Source organism: Ochotona princeps, chromosome 20 (genome assembly GCF_030435755.1).
Source record: "Ochotona princeps isolate mOchPri1 chromosome 20, mOchPri1.hap1, whole genome shotgun sequence".
Lineage (NCBI taxonomy): Eukaryota > Metazoa > Chordata > Mammalia > Lagomorpha > Ochotonidae > Ochotona > Ochotona princeps.
The window spans coordinates 39513647-39540448 of NC_080851.1; the positions used below are offsets into that span (position 1 = coordinate 39513647).

Genomic DNA, 26802 nt, shown 5'->3' on the forward strand with positions numbered 1-26802 from the left:
TCTTGGGTAGCGCCTTCAGTGACGTACCTCAGCAGGGTCAAGCAGCACGTTCGTTTCCACCTCGTCTCCTGCATGTCCTCCACCTCCACCTTCTGCTTCTCTTTTGTCAACAGTAGGTTCTTGAATGTCTCTGTCATCTCCTCCTGCTACACCTCCTCCTCCTCCTCCCGGTTCTCCACGTTCTGCTCCTCGACAGTGGGAAGTCAACACTTGCTCTGATGTCACCTCCTCTTCTCGTGTGGACGAAGGAATGCCCCACACACCTGCAGAGAGAAGACGCATCATTGTTAAGGAGGCCTCCGCTGTATTTCCCACAGCAAGGTCCTCCAACTCCTGCTCCTCCTCCTTGTTGTCCTCTACCTCTTGCTCTTCTTAGTCCTCTGCCTCCTCCTTGTTGTCCTCCATGTCCTGCTCCTTGTGGTGTGGACGAAGGAAACCCCAAACGCACACCTGGAGAGAGGATGCAGCATTAGTAAGGAGACCTCAGCTCTGTTTCTCACAGCAAGGTCCTGCACATGCTTCTCCACCTCCTGCTCCCCCTGTGGTCTTCCACCTCCTGCTGCTCGTGGTCTTGTACCTTCTTCTGCCCCACCTCCTGTCCTTCCACCTCCCTGTGGTCCGCCAGCTTCTGGAGGAGGACCACGTCCTCGTGCCGATCCAGCTCTTCCTCCCGATTCTTGTGGTCTTTCTCCACCTCCTCCTCCTATGTTTACGTAGGATGGTGTGTTTATGTACCATGGCTCTGCTCTCCTGGAGAAAATAGGTATCAGTCTCCATGAGGCCTCAGCTCTGTCTGTGCCACAGAAAGACATTCATGAAGCCGTCTGTGACCCTCCCTCCCTCCTCCTACAAAAAGCGCTTTATGCCTATACGCAATTTGATAATTTCATGCATAAAAAGGAATACACAATTTGACAATCTCCCACATTAAACAGGCTTTTTGATTTCTTTGCAAATTTCCCGGCACCAGGCCTGGTGTGATAGCATAGTGGTTATAAGTCCTCGCCTTGCACACACCCGATCCCGTAAGGGTGCCAGTTCTAATCCCAGTGGCCCCATTTCTCATCCAGCTCCCTGCTTGTGGCCTGGGAAGGCAGTTAAGGATGACCTGAAGCTTTGGGACTCTGCACCCGTGTGGGAGACTTGGAAGAGCTCCTGGTTCCTGGCTTCAGACTGGCTCAACTCCAACCATTGCGGCCACTTGGGGCGTGAACAATTGGATGGAAGATCTTCCTCTCTGACTCTCCTCCTCCCTGTATATCCGCCTTTTCAATAAAAACAAATAAATTTTCTGAAATATTAATCCATACATCTAGTAAGAAGGGAAATAATATTTCTGAGGGCTTTCTTCAAAAGCATGAATGTTTCAACAGGAGGAGTGATCAAATAAATGTTCTGTTAACATCAAAATTAAAGCAAACCCCAGATCCTCACCAAGGACTATCAGTATGGGCAGCAAGGCCTATATCCCAATTGCCAAGGAGACCACAGGGAATTGGACTGCCCTTGTAGGCCAAGAACTCTGAGGTAATCCACTCCCTTTCAGATCTCCCACAAGGGATGGAAGACGCCCAGATCCTTCTTCACAGGATCCAATGACATTGGAACAATAGCCAGGATCCCTGAGCGGACCTCAGAAACAGAAGAAGAGTAAACTCCCTTCAGGACTTGGGAGGGGAGCTCTCTCTGGTCTTTACTTGGTTCCAACTTTGGATCCCCATCCCCTCTTGCAATGACCATCAGGGTTGCTCTGGAGGCCCCCAGTAAAAAAAAAAAAAAAAAAAAAAAAAAAATAGGATAGACAGACAGAGAACAATAAGGAAAGCTTAGAACCAGACAGCAAATGGTCAGCGTGGATTCACATATACCTTACTAGGTGGGACACAAAGATTAGTTACTCCTCACTAGGGTACTGAAGATTTCTCTACACACCCCTCCTCACTGCTCTGCACCTAAACTGTTGACATATGCCTTGTTAGAGTTATAAGCCAGTTTAGACTACCCTACAATCTGCCAAGTTCAGCAAAATTATGTGTCAACACTATAAACAGCTAAATACAAAAATGAAAACAGACTCGAGACAGCAGAATAATAGAAGGCGGTCGTGTATAAACTAAAATGGAAATGTCGATGAAGTAGTCATAGGATGTGGTTAAGAACTTGCATTTTCTAACATACTGGTTACTCAATACATGTCAATTAACTCCATGATGTTGTAAATTCAACAATTTTATGCTGTGGCTTTTAATTGATTGGGAAGATATTCTGCCAGCTCTACCTTCACACCCATCTCTGGTGTGAAAATTCAAACCGTTGAATTTACCTGGACAATAAGTTGCTGGACACTATGCATGATACATGTTTGCAATGAAAGAATCATGACTGAATTTGAACTGTAATACTGCAACAGGGTGGAGGAATCCACCATGTGGGGAGGATTTGGTGAGGGGTTGGGAGAATCCCAGAGCCTATGAAACTGTGTCATAAAATGAAATGTAATTAAAAAAAAAAAAAAAGCAAAAGACTTACCTTAGAATTCCATTTTGTCATGCACTTTTTGAAGGGTCCACATAAAACAGCTGAGACAAAGTGGATTAATATCTATGCACATCTTTTGTAACTTCAAATCAAAGTAGTGCTGAAACTAATTTCCTATTCAGAATTTCAAGAGACTAAGACCCAACGTAATCTAACTCAAATTTTCTTATTTAATTTTTGAATAACATACACTGTCTCGAGACTTTCAGACCTTATTTCCACAGGAAATAAAACCATCTTTAGTTAAAATTTGTTCTATTGTCATGTACCTTTCATGTACCTTTCCTAATTTTAATGTCCTGATACAAGGAGGGAGCCCTGTTATCAGCACAAATTAAATGCACAATTGCTTTCTTACAACATAATTCTACTTAATCGGACTTTCTGTGTAGTCTTGGCTGAACTCACTTTCTGTCAATAAAATATTACAAATTTTACATTGTCTTCCTATTTTGCTATACTTTTTTGTTTAGATATTGTTTTACATTAATTTTAAATAATACATTTGATTTTCAATGTAATAGCAATTCCCATCAATTCTCATGTTGTGATATCAACACAAAAATAGATTCCAGGCAGTTCACAGGTACAGTTCCAGGAATATTGTCTGTTTTTGAAAAGACATTTTGGTCTATCTCTTTTTTTCCTTTTGATTTACTAACACTTTATTAACCAACCCATTTCAATTAAAAATGACAAATATTTTATATAACTTAAAATCCAAAATTAATCAAAACTTTAGTGTAAGTCTCACTATGGGCTAATCCATATATTGCATTTATAATAAAGACTAAAAACCTAAATAAGATTTGCAACCATTTTTTCTGTAAAAACAAGCCTTTTAAATAATTATTTTATGATACAGTTCCATAATTGTCCATAGTTCACTGTGTATAAGAGCCACCACAGACCCATATCGTGGAAGAGATTTCAAGGTTCTTAAGAAAAGCCTTAAGTATTAATAGTTATATTATTAATAGTACATTTTGTGGGCTCAAGGGATGTTAAACCGTTTAGCCCATAGTTGAAGACTTTGTGCTCATGGTCTTTCATTCTATAATGCCAAGATCCTAAACTTCAGAAATCAAATGTCAGAAATCTGTATCCTACAAGGAAATAGTATGCACAATGCTTGTCATGTAAAAGAAAAAACAAGCAACTATGGGAAACATTTTGAAGAATCTTCTTAGCAGTGTTTCACGGGCATGCACAGCATCCAAATTCATCACCAAGATGCCTGAGCTCTGTCTGATTATACAGGCATCAATGTCCAGAGAAAAAGATGGTCTAAAAGTCAAATAAACCATGCTTCAAGTCAGTAACAGTAATCAGCTATAAGGAAAGTAAGGCACCATTCCATTGATTAAAGCTTTCTGTGAATGATCAAAATCAGAAAATTTCATGGTGGAAAAATGTTCAATTGCTGTATACAGGAAAAAGGAAGAACAACAATTACTAAGTTGAAACTTGTTGCCATTATTATATGGTTTTAGTAGGCATCCGTGGATGAAATTTAAAGATGAATCTAGGTAACTCCTAAAATAGTTCACAATTTTTCAAATGTATCCGCCAATACTAATTCAAAATTATCTTTAATAAAAATTCTTTAACCACGTAAAGTAGGCACTGTCGCAAATACTTCAACTAAAACTTAATGTGTTTTTATTATAAAAAAGAACAGAAAAAGATCCGAAAAAAATTAAATATAGGTACAATGTCATAATATTTGGAAGCCTTTTGCCTTGTAAATTAAAAAGCTTTGAAATAAAAAAATATTAGGCTTAAAATAAAAAAAGAAAATTTCCCGCTGCCAAAAAACGTGCACAGCCCAGCTGGCTGATGCCGCTGTGGAGCACCAGCTTTTTTCTGTGCTTTTTTTTCCCTCCAGTTTCTCCACCCGCTGCACCATCATCCTCCCCCATCCTTGCCCATCCTTGCCCATCCTCTTCCGTCCTTCCTCGGCCTCGCCCAGCCGTCCCCGGCCTCCGCTGTCCCCGGCCTCCGCTGTCCTCGCCCAGCCGTCCCTGGCCTCCGCTGTCCCCGGCCTCCGCCGTCCCCGGCCTCCGCTGTCCTCGCCCAGCCGTCCCCGGCCTCCCCCTACCATTCCGGTCCTTCCCTGTCCACTGCCCGGCCTGCCTGCCGGTCTTACCTTGCTTCTTTGTTCCTGCTTTGTTCCCGCCTCTCTTTCCATTGCTCATAGTGGCGGGCACAAAAAAGAACACAAAAATAGCAGCCCCAAAGAGTACCAAAAGTAGCAACACAAACACCAGCACAAAGAAGAAACAGGAAAACATAAAACATGGTGCTAGGCCCCTCACCGCACCGAAGGCAACACACTGCGTCAGTCGTGGAGGCCGCCAAAATTGGAAAGAGAAAGTGGAAGTACCAAGCAGAGTAACACCAATATCCGTCCCCCATCTGCAGGCCTTTCCTGTCCTTCCCCTCCCCCAGTCTGGCCTGCCGGTCTTACCTCGCTTTTTCTGCATTCCTGGATAGTTCCCTTCTCGCTCTGCTGTGGCCATAACACCGAAAATAAAAATAGCTACACCAAACAACAGCACAAACAGCAATTCCAGCAACCAAAAAAAGGCCAACATAAAACATGCCTGTAGAGTCCCTGTCCGTCATGGCTGAACATCCTTGGCTGGAGGAAGTGGGAGGAGAAGGAATGCCAGTGTCCGGCCCCCATCCGCACTCTATGGCGGGCGGGCAGGAATGCCAAGAGCAAGCGGAAGCTGGGCCCTCCGCCCGGGCCGGACAGCTGGTGCCCCAAGTGTCCCAGGCGGCGCCCCAGGCCCCCCACCCCCAGCACCAGACCGTGCACGTCCGGGGGAGGGACTCGGAGACCGACCTGGAGGCACTCTTCAATGCGGTCATGAACCCAAAGACGGCCAACGTGCCCCAGACGGGGCCCATGAGGCTCCGGAAGCTGCCCCATTCCTTGTTCAAGCCTCCGGACCCTAAAAAAAAAGAGAAGATTTATATATTTTCGTTACAAAGTCAGATACACAGAGAGAAGGAAAGACAGAGAGGAAGATCTTCCATCTGCTTCTTCACTCCCCAAGTGGCCACAACGACAGGAGCCAGGAACTTCTGTCCGGGTCTCCCATGCAGGTGCAGGGTCCCAAGGCTTTGGGCCTTCCTCGACTGCTTTCCCACGTCACAAGCAGGGAGCTGGCTGGGAAGCGGGGCTACTGGGGTTAGAACTGATGCCCATATGAGATCCTGGCGGGTGCAAGGCGAGGAATGCCACGGCTAGGGTACTGCGCTGGCCATGCAAGTAACTTCTTAACAATTGATGGAAAATTGATATAGGGATAATAGAGGCCTGGATTTGAGTCCTGGACTCAGAATAAACAGTCTAGTCATCCTAAAATAGCTTTACCGTATCTTTGAAATATGCATATAAATACGTACCTACCAACAATTACCTGATGTGTCAAAAGCAAATAAAATCAACATTTCTTCAAATCGCTATTAGGTATTCTAAGTAACACTGAGGTTATTATGTCAGAAGTTGATAAAAATCGGAAACACGAAAATTCTCCATTGATCATAGTAACCCCTCAGATAGAATTGACAAATGGGAGCCCGGTGCTGTGGCCTAGCGGCTAAAGTCCTCACCTTGAACACACCGGGATCCCATATGGGCGCTGGGTTCCTGCACCCGCGTGGGAGACCCTGAGGAAGTTCCTGACAGCATTGGCCGTTGCGGTCACTCGAGGAGTGAATCATCAGGCGGAAGATCTTCCTCTCTGTCTCTCCTCCTTTCTCTATACATCTGACTTTGCAATAAAAATACACAAATCTTTAAAAAAAAATTGCTAAACTGATTTTAGCTTTACTTTTGAAAATATGATTTATATGTAGAGTATAACAAGTAGATTTTTATTTTTAAACAAAAAGACATGTGTCATACTGTATTATGTTTCATTGATTCATCTTGCATGTGTGTGCAAATCAACCCACATACAGAGAGAGAGAGAGAGAGAGAGAGAGCGCGCGCGAGAGAGAGCGAGCCGAGGGGAGAGTCTTAAGAGAACAAATACATATGTACAGCTTTCTTCAGTATCTGATGGGATTGTTTTCAGGGCAGCATATAAATAACAAAATTTCAATTTATATAAAATAAGCTCAGTATTTGTATAGGGCCTCCTGATACACATATTCCAAGGTCTTTTAAACTGCTGTTACATCATTCACAATATTTAGCAAAACTTCAATGTACATAAAGTGTTATTGCTTTGTTTTGGGAGGAATCTATGACCACAAGGATTCTATGCATATATAATACACACAGCTGTGTCTTCCAAATCTTTTTGAACTGTCTTTGTTTTCCTTCGTTAAATGAGACCTCTTGGTAATGCAAGGTTGCTTGCCTGTGTGTGTATTTGTGCAAAAACACACATACGGCTCCAGGAAGCTTGCACGCTCCATATGTTTTTCAAGACACTAGGAATTTTACAATCATTATACCATTTCATCCTCCCAAGACATTTCTGAGGAAAATAGTACCATTGGGTTTTGGATTTCGGATGAGAAAACTGATGCAGGGAAACATCAAATCACTCAGAATGAACCGTCATGCAGATAGTAAATGTTAGTCCACGGTGAGATTCTGTTGTGTAGAGTGCCCAAGCCACTCACCAAGCGAAGAATGGACTGCATTACCCACCCTCCGATGCAACACCAATTACTCATTTTTCAGACAGAAGCACAGTGAGCCTCACACAGATGGCTGCATGATTAATTCGCAGTGAATTGGACCTGAAATGGAAAGTGAAAAAATAGCCTCTGAAATTTCATAAGAATCACTTCATATCAGTCACATTACTGTCTGGCAACAGTTGATGAATTAATTATATTTACATAAGCAAAGCAATGAAGCAGAAAGTAGCTCATTAAACTAGAGAGGGAAAGAACAAAAATCAAACATATTACCTAGACAGAATCCCCAGTGAAATGAGAATAGTGAAAAGCCCTGAGTCAGCAAGTTAAAGGATTTGCTGCAATGTGTCGCGATCACTGTATTAACCTTTCTTCCCAATATCTTCACTATGCAAATTGAGAAGATAAACATCAAATTAAAAGCAACCGCATGCTGACAACATCTCACTATTTTAAAATCTCCTAGACACAATAGTGCAGAATAGGAGGAATGGACAAGCTTTATATCTAGCGAGCTGTGTGCAAGATTCCTGGTAGCAGTAGGTGGAAACAAGTATTCTAAGAAAGAGTGAATAAATATGCAGTATGCTTGATAAACTAATTATCCTTGGAGGCGTGCGTAAAATATGACTCTAAACATGCCTAGAATGTGGTGACATAGCAAGTGCTACGCACTTCCCACGTGATCACTTGTTTCGGTGCAGTCTGCTGCAGGCGAGAGCCTCTGGTGAACTGGATTATCGGACAGGATTTAATCAAATACAAGGGGCAGAAGAATTGTTCCTACGAGTTCCCCTTTGCGTAAGGCAGGCATAATGTAATGACCGTGGCTGAATGCGTTCCCTTGAGGACGCTTTATGACGCATAATGCTTTGTGTCCTTTGTTGGGGCGGTGGATGAGCGGTTAATAGAACATTGGTGAGGAAGCAATTGCGTCATAAACACTAGTATGCATGGTGAACAGGAACAGTAGTTCAGTCCTGAGAGATCTGTGTGTGCACCTATGGACTCAAAACATCCTTTTAGAAAAGCGGTTCTCCACAAGCCTTTCTAGGGATGCTGAAATGTAAAACTTTGAAAGGAAAGCTTTAAAATATTACATATCTAGGTTAACTGGCAGCCTTGGCAAATGATGTACTTATTTATACATTATTAATATATCAAGAGCATTATGGCGCTCCTGAGATTACAACTGAAGCATTTACATATTAAAATCAGGGTTAAAAATCACCTCATTTTCAACTCTATGATTGATCCTGCATAGATGTAGCCACATGATTTATACTTTAGGAATTTAAAGAAAAACATGTAAAACAGAAGAGAAAATGCCACATTTGTAGAGGATAATTACCATCACCACCTTTCTTTTCAATGCAGTCTTAATTTTTTTCTCATTTTCCACTTCAGACCAGTAATTATTTTTGCACAAAAATATTTATGATATATTTTAATTCATGTGCGTTATTTATCATCGTAAATTGAACTGATTTAGGAAAATCTAATTTTACATCAATCGTATCTTTTCCATAAAATGTTATTTTGCTGCTGACATGATAAGCAACTGTCTAATCCTATGCCTTTCAGCATCAGTATCCCATATGGGCATGGGTTCGTATCCCAGCTGTTCCACTGCCAATCCCGTTCCACTGCCAATACAGCTCCCTACATGTGGTCAGGGAAAGCAATGCAGGATGGTCCAAAGCTTTAGGATCCCATGCGAAGGTGGGGTATGTGGAAGAGACTCCTGCCTCAACTCCAGCCTTATGTTCTTTGGGGAGTGAACCATGGATGTAGAATCTTTGTCTCTCCTTCTCTCTGTAAATCTGCCATTCTGACAAAGACAAATTATTTTTTAAAAATTGCTTTTAGAAATGACACTGTATGGGTCCAGCATGGTAGCCTAGTGGTTAAAATCCTTGCCTTGTAGGCACTGGGATCCCATATGGGTGCCAGTTCTAATCCCGGCTGCTCCGCTTCCCATCCAGCTCCCTGCCTTTGGCCTGAGAAAGCAGTGGAGGATGGCCTAAAGCCTTGGGACCCTGCACCTGCATGGCAGATCCAGAAGAGGCTCTGGGCTCCTTGATTCCAAGCAGGGCCTTAACCTTTAGTTAACACACCTGCTTCTCCTTTGTGAATTAAGATGCAGAACAAAGCAGGGGCTGGTGCCATGGCTCAACAGGCTAATCTTCCACCCTCAAGCATAGCATGCCATGATGGGTTGCCCGTACGTGGCTTGGCTGCTCCATTTCCCATCCAGCTTTCTGCTTGTGGCCTGGGAAAGCTTAGTGTTTGAGACCCTGCACCAGCGTGGGAGACCCGGAAGAAGTTAGAATTTACCTTCCAGGGAATCTTTTTACAAATACTGTTACGCTCAAGGTCTGAGCTCAAGGGAAAATCAGAAATCTCCAAAACCCTCTTGGTGGAGAGTGGTTTGATTACATTAAACTTAGTGAGTTGCATCAAAGTTTGACCCCAACAGATGTCTTGATCCATGCCCTACCTTTTGACAGTCCCGACAAGTATTTGGGACTTATGAGCCCTTTTAAGGAGGCAGATCTTTCTCTAGAGCTTATCAAAGGTGACACAAGGAGCTTCCACCAGAGCACTTCATTGAAAGACCTGAGACCCCAGCAGACCAACAAGGCAAGTTGTCAATCCCAAATCTTAGCACCATAGAATGTGTGAGAATCTATTCCATCTAATTCCATTAACTTGAGTGCTTAGGGGCACAAGTGTGGCATCACGTTACCTGAGATTACATCTCGGCTTCATGACATGTTCCATGGTGTGACCCTGAACATGTTAACCTTTTGTTAGTCTCCCTTTTCGAACCTATAAAATGGAGTTAATAAATCACCAACCTAATAGAGCTCTTGTGAGGATCTAATGAGGTTCCCTCTTTAAAGTGCTCACCAAATGTTCATGGCCAGTTACAAGCTCCCCACACTCTTCCACTGACAGTGGCCACTGTCTCCCTAGCCGCATGTACAAAGGAGATTGCAATGTGGCTTCTGTTAATGTAACTCTCTTTACTGAAGCTCTGCCTAGGCTGAATGTGGAGCGTTTCAGTGTTTCATGAGAAGCCATTCTCCACATGTGTGCCGACTGCAGAGCAATGTCTGAGCAGATGTTCTACAACGCACAGAGCTTTGCACACTCTTTGTTAGGCTAATGGCAATGTCTCCCCGGGGTCACTGGCTGAGCCCAAACCTTGCTCCCATGAAGATCCCACAGGTGATCTTGGCAGAGTGAGCTGTGCCTCCTTGAACATACTTCCCCTTGGTGATTTCACGAACTGGTGCTTGAGAAAAGCACTCTTGACGATTGTGGGTGTGAGACCTGAAAGCAATGTCTGTCATTCTGTATGTAAGGCATACAGAGACTTCAATAGCATGCTTATTTCACGGTTGTGAGAAAGACTCATTTTAATCAGTTGTCAGGGCTAGTGAGTTTGTCTTAAAGCACATATGAAAGTGCTTTGATCAGCACCGAGGGTTAATTTAGTTGTTCTGTGTTACTGCTGTGAGGTGCCAAGCTGGCTCCCAAGAAATCTTGCCATGTGGTGCCTGGGAATCTAAATCCTAAATGGGCAGCCTGGGCTGCTGTCTTTTTCCTCTCAAACTCAAGGGAAGTGACCCTTTATGTCACACAAATGAATCCTTAATGGTTGATATTTTTGATTGTTTTTGCATACTCTTTGTATGACATTTTTTTACGTCTGTAAGTTTCCTGGATTATGCGTCCCTGAGTTTCATTTTCCCCTTTTATTCTCAACTTCAATCACTGGGACCTAAGTTCATTTGATATGCCATCTTTTATTATGCAGAAGCCCTTTGATCTCTACAGAGAGAAAGTGCCATATAAATGCAGAAATCCGTTACAATCATCTGGAATAGTGGCTTTTTAGGTGAAGTCCAGCTTAGCCAGGCTGCTGAATAGAATAGTGTACTAGGCTGTGGAGTATTAATCCTGAAGTATCTGTTCAGATAAGTAGGCTGACTATCTATCTGAATATTTGTTTTTCAATTGTGGTTTTTAGTAAACATCTACCCTAGATGAGCATGAATATTCAGTGGTTGCCTTGATGCGGTACACGGTGACATCGGCACCCACAACATGGCAATACCCTTCATGCCCCTTCCCACTCTCTTCACAATTATATGGTTTCCATTATTCTGGCTTCTTTTTTTAAAAAATATTTTTTTGTTGTTGCAAAGTCAGATATACAGAAAGAAGGAGATACAGAGAGGAGGATCTTCCATCAGATGATTCATTCCCCAAGTGACGGCAACGGCCGGTGCTGTGTCAATCCAAAGCCAGGAGCCAAGATCCTGTTCCAGGTCTCCCAGACAGGTGCAGGGTCCCAATGCTTTGGGCTGTCCTCGACTGCTTTCCAAGGCCACAGGCAGGGAGCTGGATGGGAAGCAGGGCTGTCGGTATTAGAACCGGCACCCATATGGGATCCGGGAGCGTTCAAGGCGAGGACTTTAGCCGTTAGGCCACAGCGCCGGACCCAATATTCTTTTTTTTTTTTTTTTTTGAAGATTTATTTGTTTTTGGTTCCTGGTTCCCGCCTTTGGATCTGCGCAGCACCGGCCATTGCAGCTCACTTGGGGAGTGAATCATTGGACGGAAGATCTTCCTCTCTGTCTCTCCTCCTCTGTGTATATCTGACTTTGTAATAAAAGTTAAAAAGTTTTTTAAAAAGTTAAAAAAAATTATTTGTTTTTATTGCAAAGTCAGATATATAGAGAGGAGCAGAGACAGAAAAGAAGATCTTCCGTCCGATGATTCACTCCCCAAGTGACCACAACAGCTGGTTCTGTGCTTATAACAAAGCCAGGAGTCTCTTCTGGGTTTCTCGTGCAGGTGCTGGGTCGCAAGGCTTTGGGCCATCCTCAACTGCTTTCCCCTGCCACAAGCAGGGAGCTGGATGGGAAGTGGGTGCTTGGAGATTAGAACAAGTATATGCTTGTTTACTTTCATTTTTGTTTTGCGTTCTCCATGGGGGTTGTCTTAAATTTGAGTGAACATGGGATATCTGCAGTGCTAAACCACATTGGGCTAGCACTGCAGCTGCCTGCAGAGACAATACTATTGGACAATGAGGACCCTGTCAAAAACTCTAAAGAAAGCCTGTGAAATGAGTTATCCACAGAGGCTGTTACAACGTCTGATACATTCCTAGGGACCTGGAAGACATCGGGACCGACCATGCCCTTTTTCTCACCATCATCTACCTTAGAATCCCTAGGCTAACAGGAAGTGAGGGCTTCTGCGGGACAAACAGCATTTGTGTGTGTAAGGTGCTTCTTGACATATCCTCATATATATGTATGTATGTGTATATATGTGTATGTATGTATATATATATGTAAAGCACTTAGCAAAGAGTGGGAGATTTTTGGCTTCAACACATGGAAAGAAATCCCTCTAGCAGAGAGTTGAAAAGAGCAGAAACGTCAGTGGCCACGAAAAACAAAAACTTCAGCTTTTACATACTGAACAAATAAGGGCAGGACAAACTCTGTGGATGGGACAGGGAAATCTGATTTCTTCTGTATGCACATTCAGTTACTTCAAATGTCCAGTTTTCATCTCTACAAACAAAATGATGTGCAAGCAAGCAATGAATCAAGGCCGGTACTCAGGAAAAAGCAGTTAATTACAAATCATATCTGAAAAAGCTCAAATGCTGCACTGCACATATTTTACAAGAAATAAAGAAAACTTTAATGATGTTTAAAGGAAATTTTGAGAAAAATATATCATCAAATTAAGATAAAAGATAACAAAAAAGATATTCTGAAGCTGAAAATGACAATAGATGGTAGAAGAAAAAAGAAATCGTCAGAAAAATGTTAAAAGCATTTTTGAATGACTCAAAGATCCAATAAAAATGAGAGGGGCCCGGCGCGATAACATAGCTGTTGAGGGTCTCACCTTAAGCTCACCAGGATCCCATATGGGTGCCAGTTCGAATCCCGGCGGCCCCACTTCCCATCCAGCTCCCTGCCTGTGGCCTGGGAGAGCAGTGGAGGACGGCCCAAAGCCTTGGGACCCTGCACCCACATGAGAGATCCAGGAGGGGCTCTGGGCTCCCGGCTTGCGATTGGCACAGCTCTGGTTGTTGCGATCAGTTGAGGAGTAAATCAATGGATAGAACATCTTCCTCTCTGTCTTGCCTCCTCTCTGTATATCTGCCTTACAAATAATAATAATAATAATAATAATAATAATAATAATAATAATAATAATAAATTTAAAAACAAAATAACCACAGATTGGTTGGGCACCTTCAAAATACATGCATAGAACTGTATCAAAAGTAAGAATATATATATAAAAGGCAATTGTTAGAAAACACTACGTTTGTGAAAAATTTGGAAAATCTGAAATCAAAAGACAAAATGTTTGAAAGCAATTGAGGAGAAACAACCAATCACGTTGCATTTGCAAGGCAGAGTTAGAGAGAGCCAGGCAGACCAAGCTCAGTTTGCTGTTTGGAACTGTGTGGATGTGAAGCTGATGGCTAGGAGCTTCTCCCAGGGCTTCTGATTAGGGGCACGGTCCTGAGCTTTCCAGGAACATCAGTAAGGAGCTGATCAGAAGTGGAGAAGAACTCAGACTGCCACCCATGGCTAATGGTGCTGCAGACAATGGCTTCATCTATTACCCTGCAGGCCTGTCTTCCTTCCCTTATTGTTTCTGTAATCAATTTATTTACTTTTAATTGGCAATGGATTTTACCGAGAGACAGAGAGAGAGTAAAAGACTGTTTCAGAGAGAGAGAGAAATCTTCAATCCATTGACTCAATCCTTAAATGCGTGCAGTGGCCAGAGCTGAGCCAATCTAGAGCCAGTAGCCAAGAGATCCTCCTCTGCTTTCCCAGGCCACAAGCAGGGAACTGGATTGGAAGTAGAGCAGGTGGAACACAAGTAAGCACCTCTATGGGACCCTGGCACTTGCAAGTGGAACATTTAGCCATTGAAACATTGTGCTGGGCTCTTCACCAACCCCACTTGTCTTTTGTTCTTCTGTTTGTTTTTATTTTGTTTTGTTTTTTGAGATGATTTTTACACGGGCAAGCAGGTAGCTCTTGACAAAGACCTGAGCCGCTCTAAGCAGTCTTACTATGTTCTACCTGCCCCCTTTCCCAAGCAGCAGAATAGTGTAGTTTCCTAGAACCTACTATACAAAACTGGTACCTCGACAAAAATAACAGAAAATGGTAGTTATAGGCATCCCTGTGACAAATTTTAGCTACCTATGGTTTCATTTTCATGAAAGTATCATGGGCGATGTTCTGCTCTGATGACTTCACTGATGGCGTGGCACTTCTGAAACTCCCCCAAAACAGCCAATCAGTGTGTGGAGCTCAAATATCACCACAAACTCCAGCTCCCATGAGTCTCTGCCACACCTCACCACTGACAACACCCTCAGTGACTTTAGGTGGTATAAAGCAATGGCTGAACGAACATTGTGGAGTGCAGAATATCCTTAAGTGTGCCTGTATTGTTTCTCAACTATGTAGCTTCATGTTGTATATCTCTCATCTGCAGGTTCACACCCAAGATGGATGCAATGACCAGCACTGGGTCAGGCCAAAGGCCGGAGTCAGGACCTTCATCTAGATCTTCAAATTGAGTGGTAGGATCCTGCACACTTGGCATATTTCTGTGCTTTCCCCTAGGTGGTGAATAGGGCAGGACGAGCACTGACCGTGTGGAGCGGGTTTGGTATCATCCCCCACACAGCAGCTTCACTTGCGCACCATAGTCTGAGCCTCAATGTTTGAGTCCGAGAAGAATCTGGCCCAGCCATGTGACAAGAGTTTTGTTGTTTAGGATTCTTGTTTCACAGTGTTGCATTATTTCGAATATTTTTATCTCATTTTCTGCTACTACCATAGTTACAATAATGTATCAGAGGGAAGGAAAAAATTCCCAAGTGTTGCATGAAACCGAATGAGAATTAAAAGGTGCAAGACAGTATATGGATTCTTGTGTTCAGGGTTGGATTTTTATGTTTAACATAGCAAATTGGATTAAACATGACACATCAGTTCATCTGTTCTTTGCCAGAAGAAATAGCAAGGTCAAATCATAACCTGGAAAAATTAGTGGGTGTTCTTTTTTTCTACTTCGAAAAGCACATTTCCTCACCTCGCAGATTCCCTGTGGCAATGTTAGAATGTTAAAGATCACCAGAATCGTAAATACGGTAGTATTGCGAGGATGTGTAGGCAACATTTGCATTTCTGTTTATTTGGCTGGGATGGAGCTTTCTACCAGCCTTCTAGGGAGCTTGAACTTACAGTGAACTGCAGCCCCCCATGGAGTGCATAAAGTTGGGAGGGAAAGATCCATAGTCCAGAAGGATCCTGTGATCTGTTACTGTAAGAGAAGTAGTTGACTAGTTCTTTGTGGCCAAATCGGCCAAACTGAAACCATAATGCTAAGGGAAATGAGCCAATCCCAAAAGGTCAGATACCACATGTTTGCGTTAATTTAAGAGGATATGATGTTATGTAAAACATGTTATTTTATGTATATTATGTTATATGTTGTGTATCAACTAAAACTGAATTGACAATGAGGTGATCACAGAAGATTGTTAAGAAATTGCAATTGTTTTTAACATATTGGTTACTCAATACTATAACTATTAGTTACCCAACGAAGTTCATTGTTGCTGAGGGTATGTTGGAGCCTTTAATTGATCGGGTTGATAATCTGATGGTTCTGCCCTCGGACCAGACAGGGTCTCCCCAGGAAGCTGAGGAACTAGACTGAGTATAAGATGTTGGACTCTATGTTTTGTTTATGCTTGCAAAGAGGGAATCTCAACTGTACTTGATCAGTGGATATGCAACAAGGTGGAATATTCCACATGGGGAGAGGGCGGGGGAGGGGTGGGGTGATTCCCAGTTCCAACGAAACTGTATCACATAATACAATGTAATCAATGAATAAAAAAAAAAGTTAAATTGGAAAAAAAAAGAGAAGTAGCTGACTGAGTAACTTGAGCTCATAGACGCAGCTTTTAGTATGATGTTTAACTGCAGAAGAATCTACAGTTGAGAAGAATTTCAGTCATAATTTGAGAGGCAAGAATAATTTAAATTTTAAAATATGACATTGTGATTTTCTCTAGCCTGAGGTTTATTCATAATGTACTGTGCATGGATTCAGGGTATGTAGAAATATACGTAAAAAACAAAATTACTCATTGTAAATATGTGAATGTGTGTACGTGGCTGAAGCCTGTATCTTTAGTTTGCTTGCTCTAGAAAGTTTTGTTAGTCAGCTCCTGACTTTCTGTCTTAGCCTCACTAAGCTATATATAACCCTACAATTATCTCACTGTCCTGCAGACATTTGGCTGTTGACTTAGCCATGCCGTGACCCACTAATTGGGCCAAATCTAGAAGAAACAATGCCACAATACTGCTGCTGAAGACACTGTCCGTTACATAACTCCGTCCTTGGTTTAAAACATCATCTGATTAGCAAGTAATAAAAAAACAAACCAGGAGAAATAAAAGGAAATGATACTCCCTAGAAGAAAATACATATTTTGTTTCAAACCTAGTTGTTTTTTGGGAGAGGAGGGGGCAGAGACAATGTTGTGGCACAGCAAGTAAAGCCACCGCCCATGAAGCCTGCATCCTTTATGGACATGGAGCCCTGGGTACTCAGCTTCAGAGCCAGTCCCCATAAATGGCCAAGGAAACGCAGTAGGTGATGGCCCAGGTTCATGGCTCCTGTTTCAGGCTGGCTCAGCTTTGGCTGTGTGGTCACCTGCGGAGATGGAGGATTTCTGTCTCTCACTCTCACTCTCTGTATTGCTCCCTCTTTCCTGGTAACCCTGACTTTCAAATAAACAGATCTTACCTGTAGGTTAGAAGGTCACTGAAGTAATCCAGGCAGGAGAAAATAAATGCCTAAATAAAATGCATTTGAGTTACGGAAAAAAAAAAAAAAACAGATCTTTTAAAAAGTACATATTTTAGCTTTTTTTAAAAAAAAGATTTATTTCCTTTTTATTAGAAAGTCAGACATACAGAGAGGAGGAGAGACAGAGAGGAAGATCTTCTGTCCGTTGACTCATTCCTAAGTGGCCGCAATGGCTGGAGCTGAGCCGATCCAAAGTCAGGTGCCTGAAGTCTCTTCTGGGTCTCCCATGCAGGTGCAGGGTCCCAAGGCTTTGTGCTGTCCTCAACTGCTTTCCCAGGCCACAAGCAGGGAGCACGATGGGAACTGGCTCTGCCTGGGTTAGAACCAGCGCCCATATGGGATTCTGGCGCTTGCAAGGGGAGGACATTAGCTGTTAGGTCACTGAACCGGACCCTGTTTTTGGCTTTTTAAATCACTGAATATCTATTAATATTAGTGGCAAATGTATTGTTCATGTTTCGAGAAAGCCAGGTATTAACTTATTTTTTATGATATTACTCTTTTTCCTTTTGATAACAATAATACTCATTGCTGCTTTGACACCTAAACCCACATCCATGCTCATTTTGATTTTCACACCTGCAAATTCTTCTATATTGACTTCTTTATTTGCATTCTCTTTTTTCTATTCCTATTACTATGTGTACAACTGGACCTATACAGTGTTAAATGAATAATATTTATTTGGAGGCAGAGTTTATGAGGAGAGACAAAGATGGAGAGAGAGAGAGAGAGAGAGAGAGAGAGAGAGAGAGAGAGACAAAGATAGAGAGAGAGAGAGAGAGAGAGAGAGAGAGAGAGAGAGAGAGAGAGAGAGGTTTTTTATTCACTTGCTCATACATTGGCAGCAATGATCAGCGATGGGCCAAACTGAAATAAGGAACCATATGCTTCTTCCCTGTCTGCCATGTGGGTGCCGGAGTCCAAGTACATGAGGCATCTTCTAAGGCATCCCCAGGCACATTTACAACGAACTGAGTCAGAAGTGGAGCAGCAGACTTTGAACTGGCTTCCAAATGGGATGGGGGCACTGCAAGCATAGTTTAATCTACTCCATCAAGGAGTTAGCTTTTAGTCCTTATCTTGTTAATAGTTTCCTGCTTTGAATTAAAATGGCCTTAAAGTATTGGCCACAGACTGACCTCAATCCAAGGACCAGGATGGTGGTAACTTTTGTTACATATTAGTGCAACAAGTTGTTTCTCCCACAGTTTGAATTAGATTTGCAATGGGAAAATGAAATGTACATGTCATATGTTCACACTTAGGAAGATAACATTTTCCTTATCTAAATTTATTTTTGAAAAATTCATTGCTTTTTTATGTGACTCATATTCAACACTAGAATTGACCCAGGAAGCTATGTAGGGCTGTTACTAACATGTCAACAAGTTAAAAATTCCATAAAGACCTGGTGAAAGGAGCATGGATGCAAAGCTGAGAACAAATGCGGTTTGGAGGCAATATTCTGCTGAGTAGCTAATGCCAGCTTCCTGACCTGGGTGTATATGCATGACTCTTATAACATATGCATATCACATTTAGCCAGTGCTAATTCTTTGTATTCTTTTCTTATGTTTCTTACTTCCCACTAACACAATTTAAAGGGATACAGTTGAAATAGCAGAGAAATTTAATGAACATCAAGCCTATCTTTAAGGAATTCATTACAGAATTAGAGAATTAGGACAAAGCATACTTTATCACCCCATGCCCATGGTGAATAACTTGAAAATAATAAACTTCACATAAGTAAGGGTGATTATAATTACAGCTTAAGCCAGGAGAGAACTTTGTTTGTTTCTCATTATTATAAATATTGGAACATACCTGTACCAACATGATCTGTGATGAGATTTTACACATTTGGTTTAGTAGATTTGTAAATATTGGTCACGTATTACATTTAAGTGACATCAACAGCCAGAGAACATATGGATGCTGTATTTGTTTATAATTTTGAAATAAAACCAGTTTCAGTAACATGCAGTATCTACATTTTCACAAAGTTGGACAAGCTTACTTTCTGGTTAACTTTAATTGCTTCCAAGGTATAGAATTTTCTCACCTCTCCAGATTAGAGTTATTTCATTCTTAGTAAATACAGAATCATCTCCTCCTCCATAGCTAGTGGTGCTCTTTTGAAGATGAAGTCCATCATGGTTATTTTGTCTTTGAAATTTAGATGCATGAAACCAAAAATAAGTACTCCCTAAGAATGACCTGGTTGAGTAATCCAAAGTCACTTAGGAAAACAGGTCAAACTCAAGATGCAGTCAAGTTTTATTCACCTCCCGTGACAATGAGAACAAGAAGCAAAAGACAAGAAAGACACTTTAATATTCTCTTTTAAGATTTTTAAATTATTTTTACAGAGAGGAAGATCTTCCATCCGATGATTCACTTCCCAAGTGGCTGCAAAGGCCGGCGCTATGTCGATCCAAAGCAAGGAGCCAGGAACTTCCTCTGTGTCTCCCATGTGGGTACAGGGTTCCAAGGCTTTGGGCCATCCTCAACAGCTTTCCCAGGACAGAGGCAGGGAGCTGGATGGGAAGTGGAGCTGCCAGAATAAGAACCAGTACTCATATAGGATCCTGGTGCGTGCAAGGCAAGAACTTTAGCCACTAGGATACTGCACTGGACCCAATTTTGAAATATTCTATTCCCTCCCCCCAGAAAAACACTGGATGGCACTTATGGAAAGTACAGAAGGAAAGGATATTCTGACATCAGGCTCGCCTTGAATACTGCTGTCTTCTTAGGGGCTGGCCATGGTCCATGGGGAAGAAAAGGAAATGACTGACTGCAGATTCAATGCAGAGACACTCAAACAAACTAGACTTCAAAATGGAAGCACTTTGTGAATACAGGCATGCTTAGAAACATGGCAGGTTCAGCTGAGTCTAAGTTTCTGATTGCCATTTTTTCCGAAAACTGTGATGCATTGGTTGTGCACCAGCTGGTTGGGATACTTCAGCACCCCCTCAAGCAAGTGGTAAGCACATCTTCATATATACCCAGACACATCCCATCCATGTGGCTACAGGTGTCATGACCCTCTTCGTTTTGGCTGTTGAGCATATAAATCCACCTCATGTTTCTGTACAAATGTTTTCCATGTTTATTTGCTTTTGTACATCTTTAGGTGACAGTATCCACAGATGGCAGGTAGAAAGTAGTAGTAACAGCAAAGAACAGGGAATAAAATTAGCAGGCAAAATCTAAAAAGAAATCTACTAGTTTTGAAGTGTGCTTGTACATTTTCTAATACAAATACATTTGGGGTAGTTTCTATCTAGTGCCGATAATCCTGCACAAGATTTTTGCACATATACTATCATCTGGTTTGGTAAATTTTGCAAGGCATGGTTGGTGGACAATGGGTTATGTGTATGCTTTATTTCATTATAAAGACAAGAAAAAATGCCAAATGTTTTCTCAAATTAGCTATGCCACTCTGCACAGGAAAAGCCACGTTAGGGTTTTCTGTTCCAAACCAATGTGTGGAGGCACTCATTGCTTTCAGCCTTTGAATTTTAGCCCTTTTGATCAGTACGTGCTGTGTCTCATCATGGTTCTCATTTGTATTCTCCAGATGACTAATGATGTGGAGCACTGGTTTTTCTGTTTCATGTGCTAATGACCACTTCTATATTTGCCTTGTAAAATGTCCAGATAATTTTACTCCCTTTTTTTTAGGTTATTTTTATTTTTACTACTGAGTCAAAATTATTCCTCCCCTTTTCTGTGGGCAAGCTGTATTGAAATTTCCAGATCAAATTGTGTTGCTGCATTTTAGCTAGTCAGCTGATGAAATATTTTTTATCTCCTGAAAATATATCCTGAGACTGCATGTCAGCAGAGGAATTTGAACTTTCAGCACTGTAAGAATTCACATGTCTACTTCCACCTCGGTTCTTTCCAGGGCTGCACTGTGGTCCTCACCACATCTGTGCTTTATTATGGCATTGCCACTCACACCTGGACATTGCCTTTTGCTTATCCAATTCATCCTCCATACTCACATTGGAATAATCTACTAACACACAAACCTGATCAAGCAATTCTTTCCACCATCCTATCCCGGCTCCTTGTCAGCAGTTTCTGAAAGTGTGGCATGATTTGTTTCTGCCTGCTTCTCCAGCATGACCTCGAATCACTTCTCCTTTTGTTCCAAACACATCAGGTTATGAAAGCAAGTATAATACACACATTTCTACACACTGCTTTTTTTTTGTCCAGGAGATGCTATTTTAACCATTTATTCAGCACCTACTTTCCATCTATCATTTATTTATTTATTTTAATGCTTTATTTATTTTGCTTGGAAATGTAGACTTGTAGAGAGGAAGAAAGAGAGAGAATGATCTTCCATCTGCTATTTCACATGCCCAAATGGCTGCAAAGGCCAGAATTGAGTCACTCTGAAGCCAGGATGCAGGAGCATCCTTCAGGTCTTCCACACAGGTGCAGGGTCCCAAGGCTTTCGGCCATTCTCTACTGCATTCACAGACTACAAACAGGGAGATGGATATAAATGGAGCATCCGGGACACAAATTGCAGCCCACCTGGGATCCCAGTGCATGCAAGATGAGGACTTTAAACACTATGCTATTGCTCCAGTCCCCTGTTTATTTATTTTCATCTCCTGAACAGCAGGAGCACAGAGGGAGATATCGGGAAGGAGAAAGAGATATATGAATAAAGAGACAGAAAGAGAGAGAGGAAAAAAGAAAGAGGATTGTAGGTGCAAGAAGACACAGACAGAGAAAGTGACAGAAAGAGAAAGAAAAATCTTCAAATTGCTGACTCATTCCCTATATACCACAAGAGCCAGAGGTGGTCCAGGTTGAAGTTAGGACACTGGAACTCCACCTGGGTGATTTATAGACAGCCTTGGCCCAAGCGCTTGAATTATTATTTCTTGCCTGTTAAGATTCATTATTCAAAAGCAGGATGAAAGAATTCCTTAAATGTCCAGTGCTCCTTTCATCCACAATTAAAAGGAAATTTCAGATTTGGCCCTACTATTAACATGAAGCACAGCAAAACTTTGTTCTTAGGAAGCAAGCTCACCTAAAGAATGTACGTGAGCTAACAGGTATCAGTGGCAACAGAAGGAGGAGAAATCATTCATTTAGATTAATTGAGAAAATACACATTTAAAAATACATATTAAATTATATACACTGATAAATACATATTTAATTGTGGGGAGAAGCCGACCCCACACGGATGAGGGGCTTCAAGATGGTGGCTGGCCAAGTGCCAGAAGGTGGGACTTGTCCCGCCAGTGGACAGGCAGGAAGTCACAAGGATAGGCTAATTCTCCCTCGCTGCAATTGCTGGCCTATCAGATAGTGCCCCGTGGACCACGTGCAGAAGTGATTGGTGGAAGAACTACATTTAAGCAGCCCGTTTTAGGCAATAAAGCCCTTTTGGTTATGCAAAGTCTTTTTGGTTGATGACATTCTGGTGGCTTTTACATGGGGAATGGGGCAAATACAGAAACGGGAAGAATTGGGAAGAAGGGTGGTGGAAAACAGGAGGAAGGGTGGCGAAGAAACGGGTAGGAAAGCTTAGACAGATGGGGACAGGAGCAGCGAAGAAAAGGTTTTAAACGCAGCCGCTTTTGCCAGTTTTTCCTGGACCCCCCAAGAGTATGACTAGGCATTTTTAGTGTCACTGCTGCTGAGCTGTGGCAACACGTAGAAAAGCGTACAGGAAAAAATTTCAGCCTGCGCTAGCATAAAAAAGCGTACGGGAAAAAATTTTCAGCCTGTGCCAACATGGAAAAGTGTACGGGTAAAAAATTTCAGCCTGCGCTAGCATAGAAAAGCAAACAGGAAAAACAAGCAGCCGAGACAGGAATTTTTCGGCCTGCACCGGCATAGAAGAAGCGGCAGAGAGGGAATTTTTCGGCATACCCCAGCATAAGAAAAACGGCAGAGAGAGACAGGAATTTTTCGGCCTGCACTGCCATAGGAAAAAAAAAAAGTGGCAGAGGGTACCTACGTACGGGGTATTCCCAGCCTGTGCCGGTGTAAGTGTATAGAGTAAAAGTTATTTTCGCCTTCGAGGCGGTTAACCATGGAGTTTTATGAGTCAATATATTTTATTGTCCTTATTCCTTCAGTTGTTATTACAGTAGCTTTCCTCTTTTTCTGGCTTTTTTATGAACGAGACACTGTATGAGGAAGTTCTTGTGAAACAGAAGAGAGAACAAAAGCGAGATTTTAAATTATCTGATGCTTCGGCTGTAGAAGATGAGCAAGTTGTGTCTGCTCCACTGAATGTCGTTGAAACTTCTAGTGTTAGGAATGATTATCTATTGGAAAGAGGAAGTCGAGCCTCCCAAGTAGATTCTGACTCTGAGGAAAGAAATGATAGTGAAAAAGGGAATTTACAGGGGAGGAGCTGGTACGGCACTCTTCGAAGCTGCAAATAGTGTTGTCTGCCCCGCTGCCCACTTATAACCCCATTGGGTCATGCTGTCATGGGGCATGTGCCTGCGGTGCCAATGCCCCGCGGGGATGGAAGGAAGCTATGTCTTACTCCTTTGTGTTTCCAGTCCTAGAGGACCAAAATCAACAGAGATATTATCAGCCTATAGATTTTAAGATGATAAAGGAGTTAAAGGAGGCGGTCATGTCCTATGGACCCCAAGCAGCTTTTACAATAGCGTTATTGGAGACCCTTGCCACCCAAGCTTTAGCCCCTGATGACTGGATGAATTTTACTCGTGCTACCCTTTCTGGTGGTCAGTATTTAAATTGGAAGGTGGCATACCAAGAGTTTTGTTCTGACACTGCGCAGTGTAATGCTGCTGCAGGAAACCTCCACTGGAATTTAGAGACAGGCACTGGGGATCTACAAATAAGCCTCTCCAAGGTTATTCCAAGCCAATGAGCCTTGTGCTGATTTTGTAGCTAGACTTATTCAAATTGCCTCGAGAATTTTTGGGGAGGTGGAGTCATCAATGCGTTTGGTAAAGCAGTTAGCATATGAATAGGCTAATAAATGGTGCCAAGAGGCAATAAAGCTGTGGAAGTGTAGAAAAAAAAACTAAAACTATGCTATATAAACAGAAAGGGGAAGAGGGGATCAATATAGATCCCCAAAGGACAAGCTAGTTATTATTTTTTCAGGTGAGTTTTAATATTAGTAATTCTACTGTGCCATTACCATGCATTGTATTGACTAATTAGACCTAAGGAAAATTTCAGCCTTATGCCGATTCCTGCAAAAATCCTATGCAGAGTATAGCAATGTTAGTCAGGTAGGGATTCAATTAACTTGTGGAATAGATTGTTTTCTTTCAGAATGTTGGAATACAACCGAGTACCCACTGGCTGTGGTGATGTGCGTGCCCACCTATTTTTCCAGACCGATGATGGTTAAAGAAGAAGACCTGTCAGTCCACCTGCGGCCAGAGCACAACTTTGGGGTTACCGCTGCCACTGTGACAACAATAACTACAGCTGCTGGTATGCGTGAAGCCTGACACCAGGAAGGGGTCTGATGGAGGAATCTGAACAGTTCCTCTGACAGGACACTGACCCTACAAATAAACGCAGGAAGTATGGAGGTAAACAACCCAGAAGAGGCTTTGGAAAGCGACCCACTGGCATACATTTGGCTCAGGTTGGGGGCAGACCAGGCTGAATCGGTTCACGTCATCCACTGGCAAATCCGAGCGCTGGAACTGTGTGGGGGCCTGGCCAGGTTTGGTTGCGATGAAAACAGTACAAAACACCAAATGCCAAGGTGGAATGGCCTGTGCCAATAGGGAATGCAGCACCCAACCAGCACACCTCCCACTGGTTTAGGTGAGGGACGAGTGTGTGATGGGCAGAGCCGGGAAGAGCTGCAATACTCATTGGTTCCAATGGAGGTCGGAGCTCAGAATAGATCCAACCCAGGGGTTACAACCACCAGCTGATCGGAGTGATGGACTGTGGCGGGCACTGTGCTTACTAGTAGTACATGTAGGAGCCTGGACTGGGAACACCTCAAAGTTTCTTTGGGGATTCCCCTGAACAAAATGGAGGAATCAAAACATTAACCAAGAAAAGATAGAAGATGGAGTAGATCAATCAACCACCTCAGCTATATGTTTGCAGCGAAAAACTGGACAAGGGGAAACTCTAAGATGGACTATGTCAATCAGCGGACTCTGCACCAGTCTCATCGTACCTGGATTGTTGCTGATGATATGCTGGAGCTTCTAATTGATTGAGGTGACGCTCTGTTGGCTCTGCCTTCAAACCTGAGAGGGCCTCCCTAAGAGGCCGTTGAACTTGACTGGACAAGTGGGATGCTGGACTCTGTACGGTGTGAGCTTTTAATTAGGGAATCTCAACAGAACTTGAGCTGTGGTTATGGATTAAGGTGAAGGAACTCACCATGGGGGAAGGGTTTGGGGTGAAGGGGGGAGAATCCCAGTACCTATGAAATTGTGTCATGTAATACAATGTAATTAATGAATAAATGAATAGAAAAAAAAAATAAAAACATTAGACTGGATCAGCTTGAAAGTAAACTCTAGCAGGAAAAGAAAAGAGACATATCCTGTTTCTTGCTCTTATTATAAAAAAAAAATTAAACTTGAAAAAAGAGAGAAATTTTGTATGTGTTTTCCGACCTGTACCTAAAAATATGTTTATCTTCTGTCATAACAAGTCATAAGAATGAAGAGGGAAAAGTGCTAAATAAATTGGGAATTCTTTGGTATGCAAATTGCTCTATGCCAGTGGTCATGCGATAACACTCAAATATCTGAGAAAAGAAGGGACTCCAAGTCCGATATCATCTTACTGTGCAAATTCTACTTCTGTTCCCCAAGCGTTATCAAAACTCTATTTGTGCAGTCTTACAGCAGATGAAACACATGATGCACAAATACTGAGACTGCCAACTTTAGCAAATAACTCCAGAATCGATAAAGCAGACAAAAAAAAATGTGCCCTGTCCATTTCCTAGGCTTAGCCAGCTAGACAGACACTAACAGACACGGAACAGTCAAGATACGGAAGATGGCAAGATAGACTGTTTTAATCAGTACATTAATATTTCAGATGCTGCTGGGCAAGTATCTTTCTACTTTCCACATATTTACACTTGTGTAAGAAGTCTTCTCTTTTTGTACCTTGGCACATGTGTATTCATTGCTGTGTATGTGTGTGTCTGGAATTAAAGTTTCAGAGTTGCATTTGTCTCCATAAACTAAGGAAAGAAGACATTCCTGACTTCAGAAGACACGCAAGAGTTGAAACTTCAAGGTTAGAACGCAATGTGTGCACTTGGCCAGCACATACGAGCGCAGTGGAACATACAGAGATTAGCAGGACCCTGGCAGAACACAGCGTGAAGGCAAGACATAAGAGAGACGGTGAGACGAATAACAGGATTCTCCTGCTCTCTGCTCCATGAGCACCAATTAGCCCTCTCTGTTCTAGTCTCCAATTTTCCACTTGGGAAACCTCAGTTGTGTGTAACAATCACCCTTTCACCCACGGAATTCACAACTGTTTCCACTTCCTCCAAAACCCTTTTCGGTTTAGACGCACAACAGCCGTGACTGTCAGCGGGTCGAATCACCACTGACTCCCTTAACTCTGAAATGCACCCCT

The 26802-nt window shown here is 42.4% G+C and overlaps 1 long non-coding RNA gene across 1 annotated transcript; it reads right to left on the bottom strand.

The window, feature by feature from the left end:
- Positions 1-262: 262 nt before the first annotated feature.
- LOC131482788 (uncharacterized) lies at positions 263-4825 on the bottom strand. Its single transcript, XR_009247283.1, has 3 exons — positions 4688-4825; positions 593-750; positions 263-450 (listed from the first exon to the last, which is right to left on the bottom strand). It is a non-coding gene; the product is annotated as an uncharacterized LOC131482788 (long non-coding RNA).
- Between the last annotated feature and the right edge of the window lie 21977 nt (positions 4826-26802).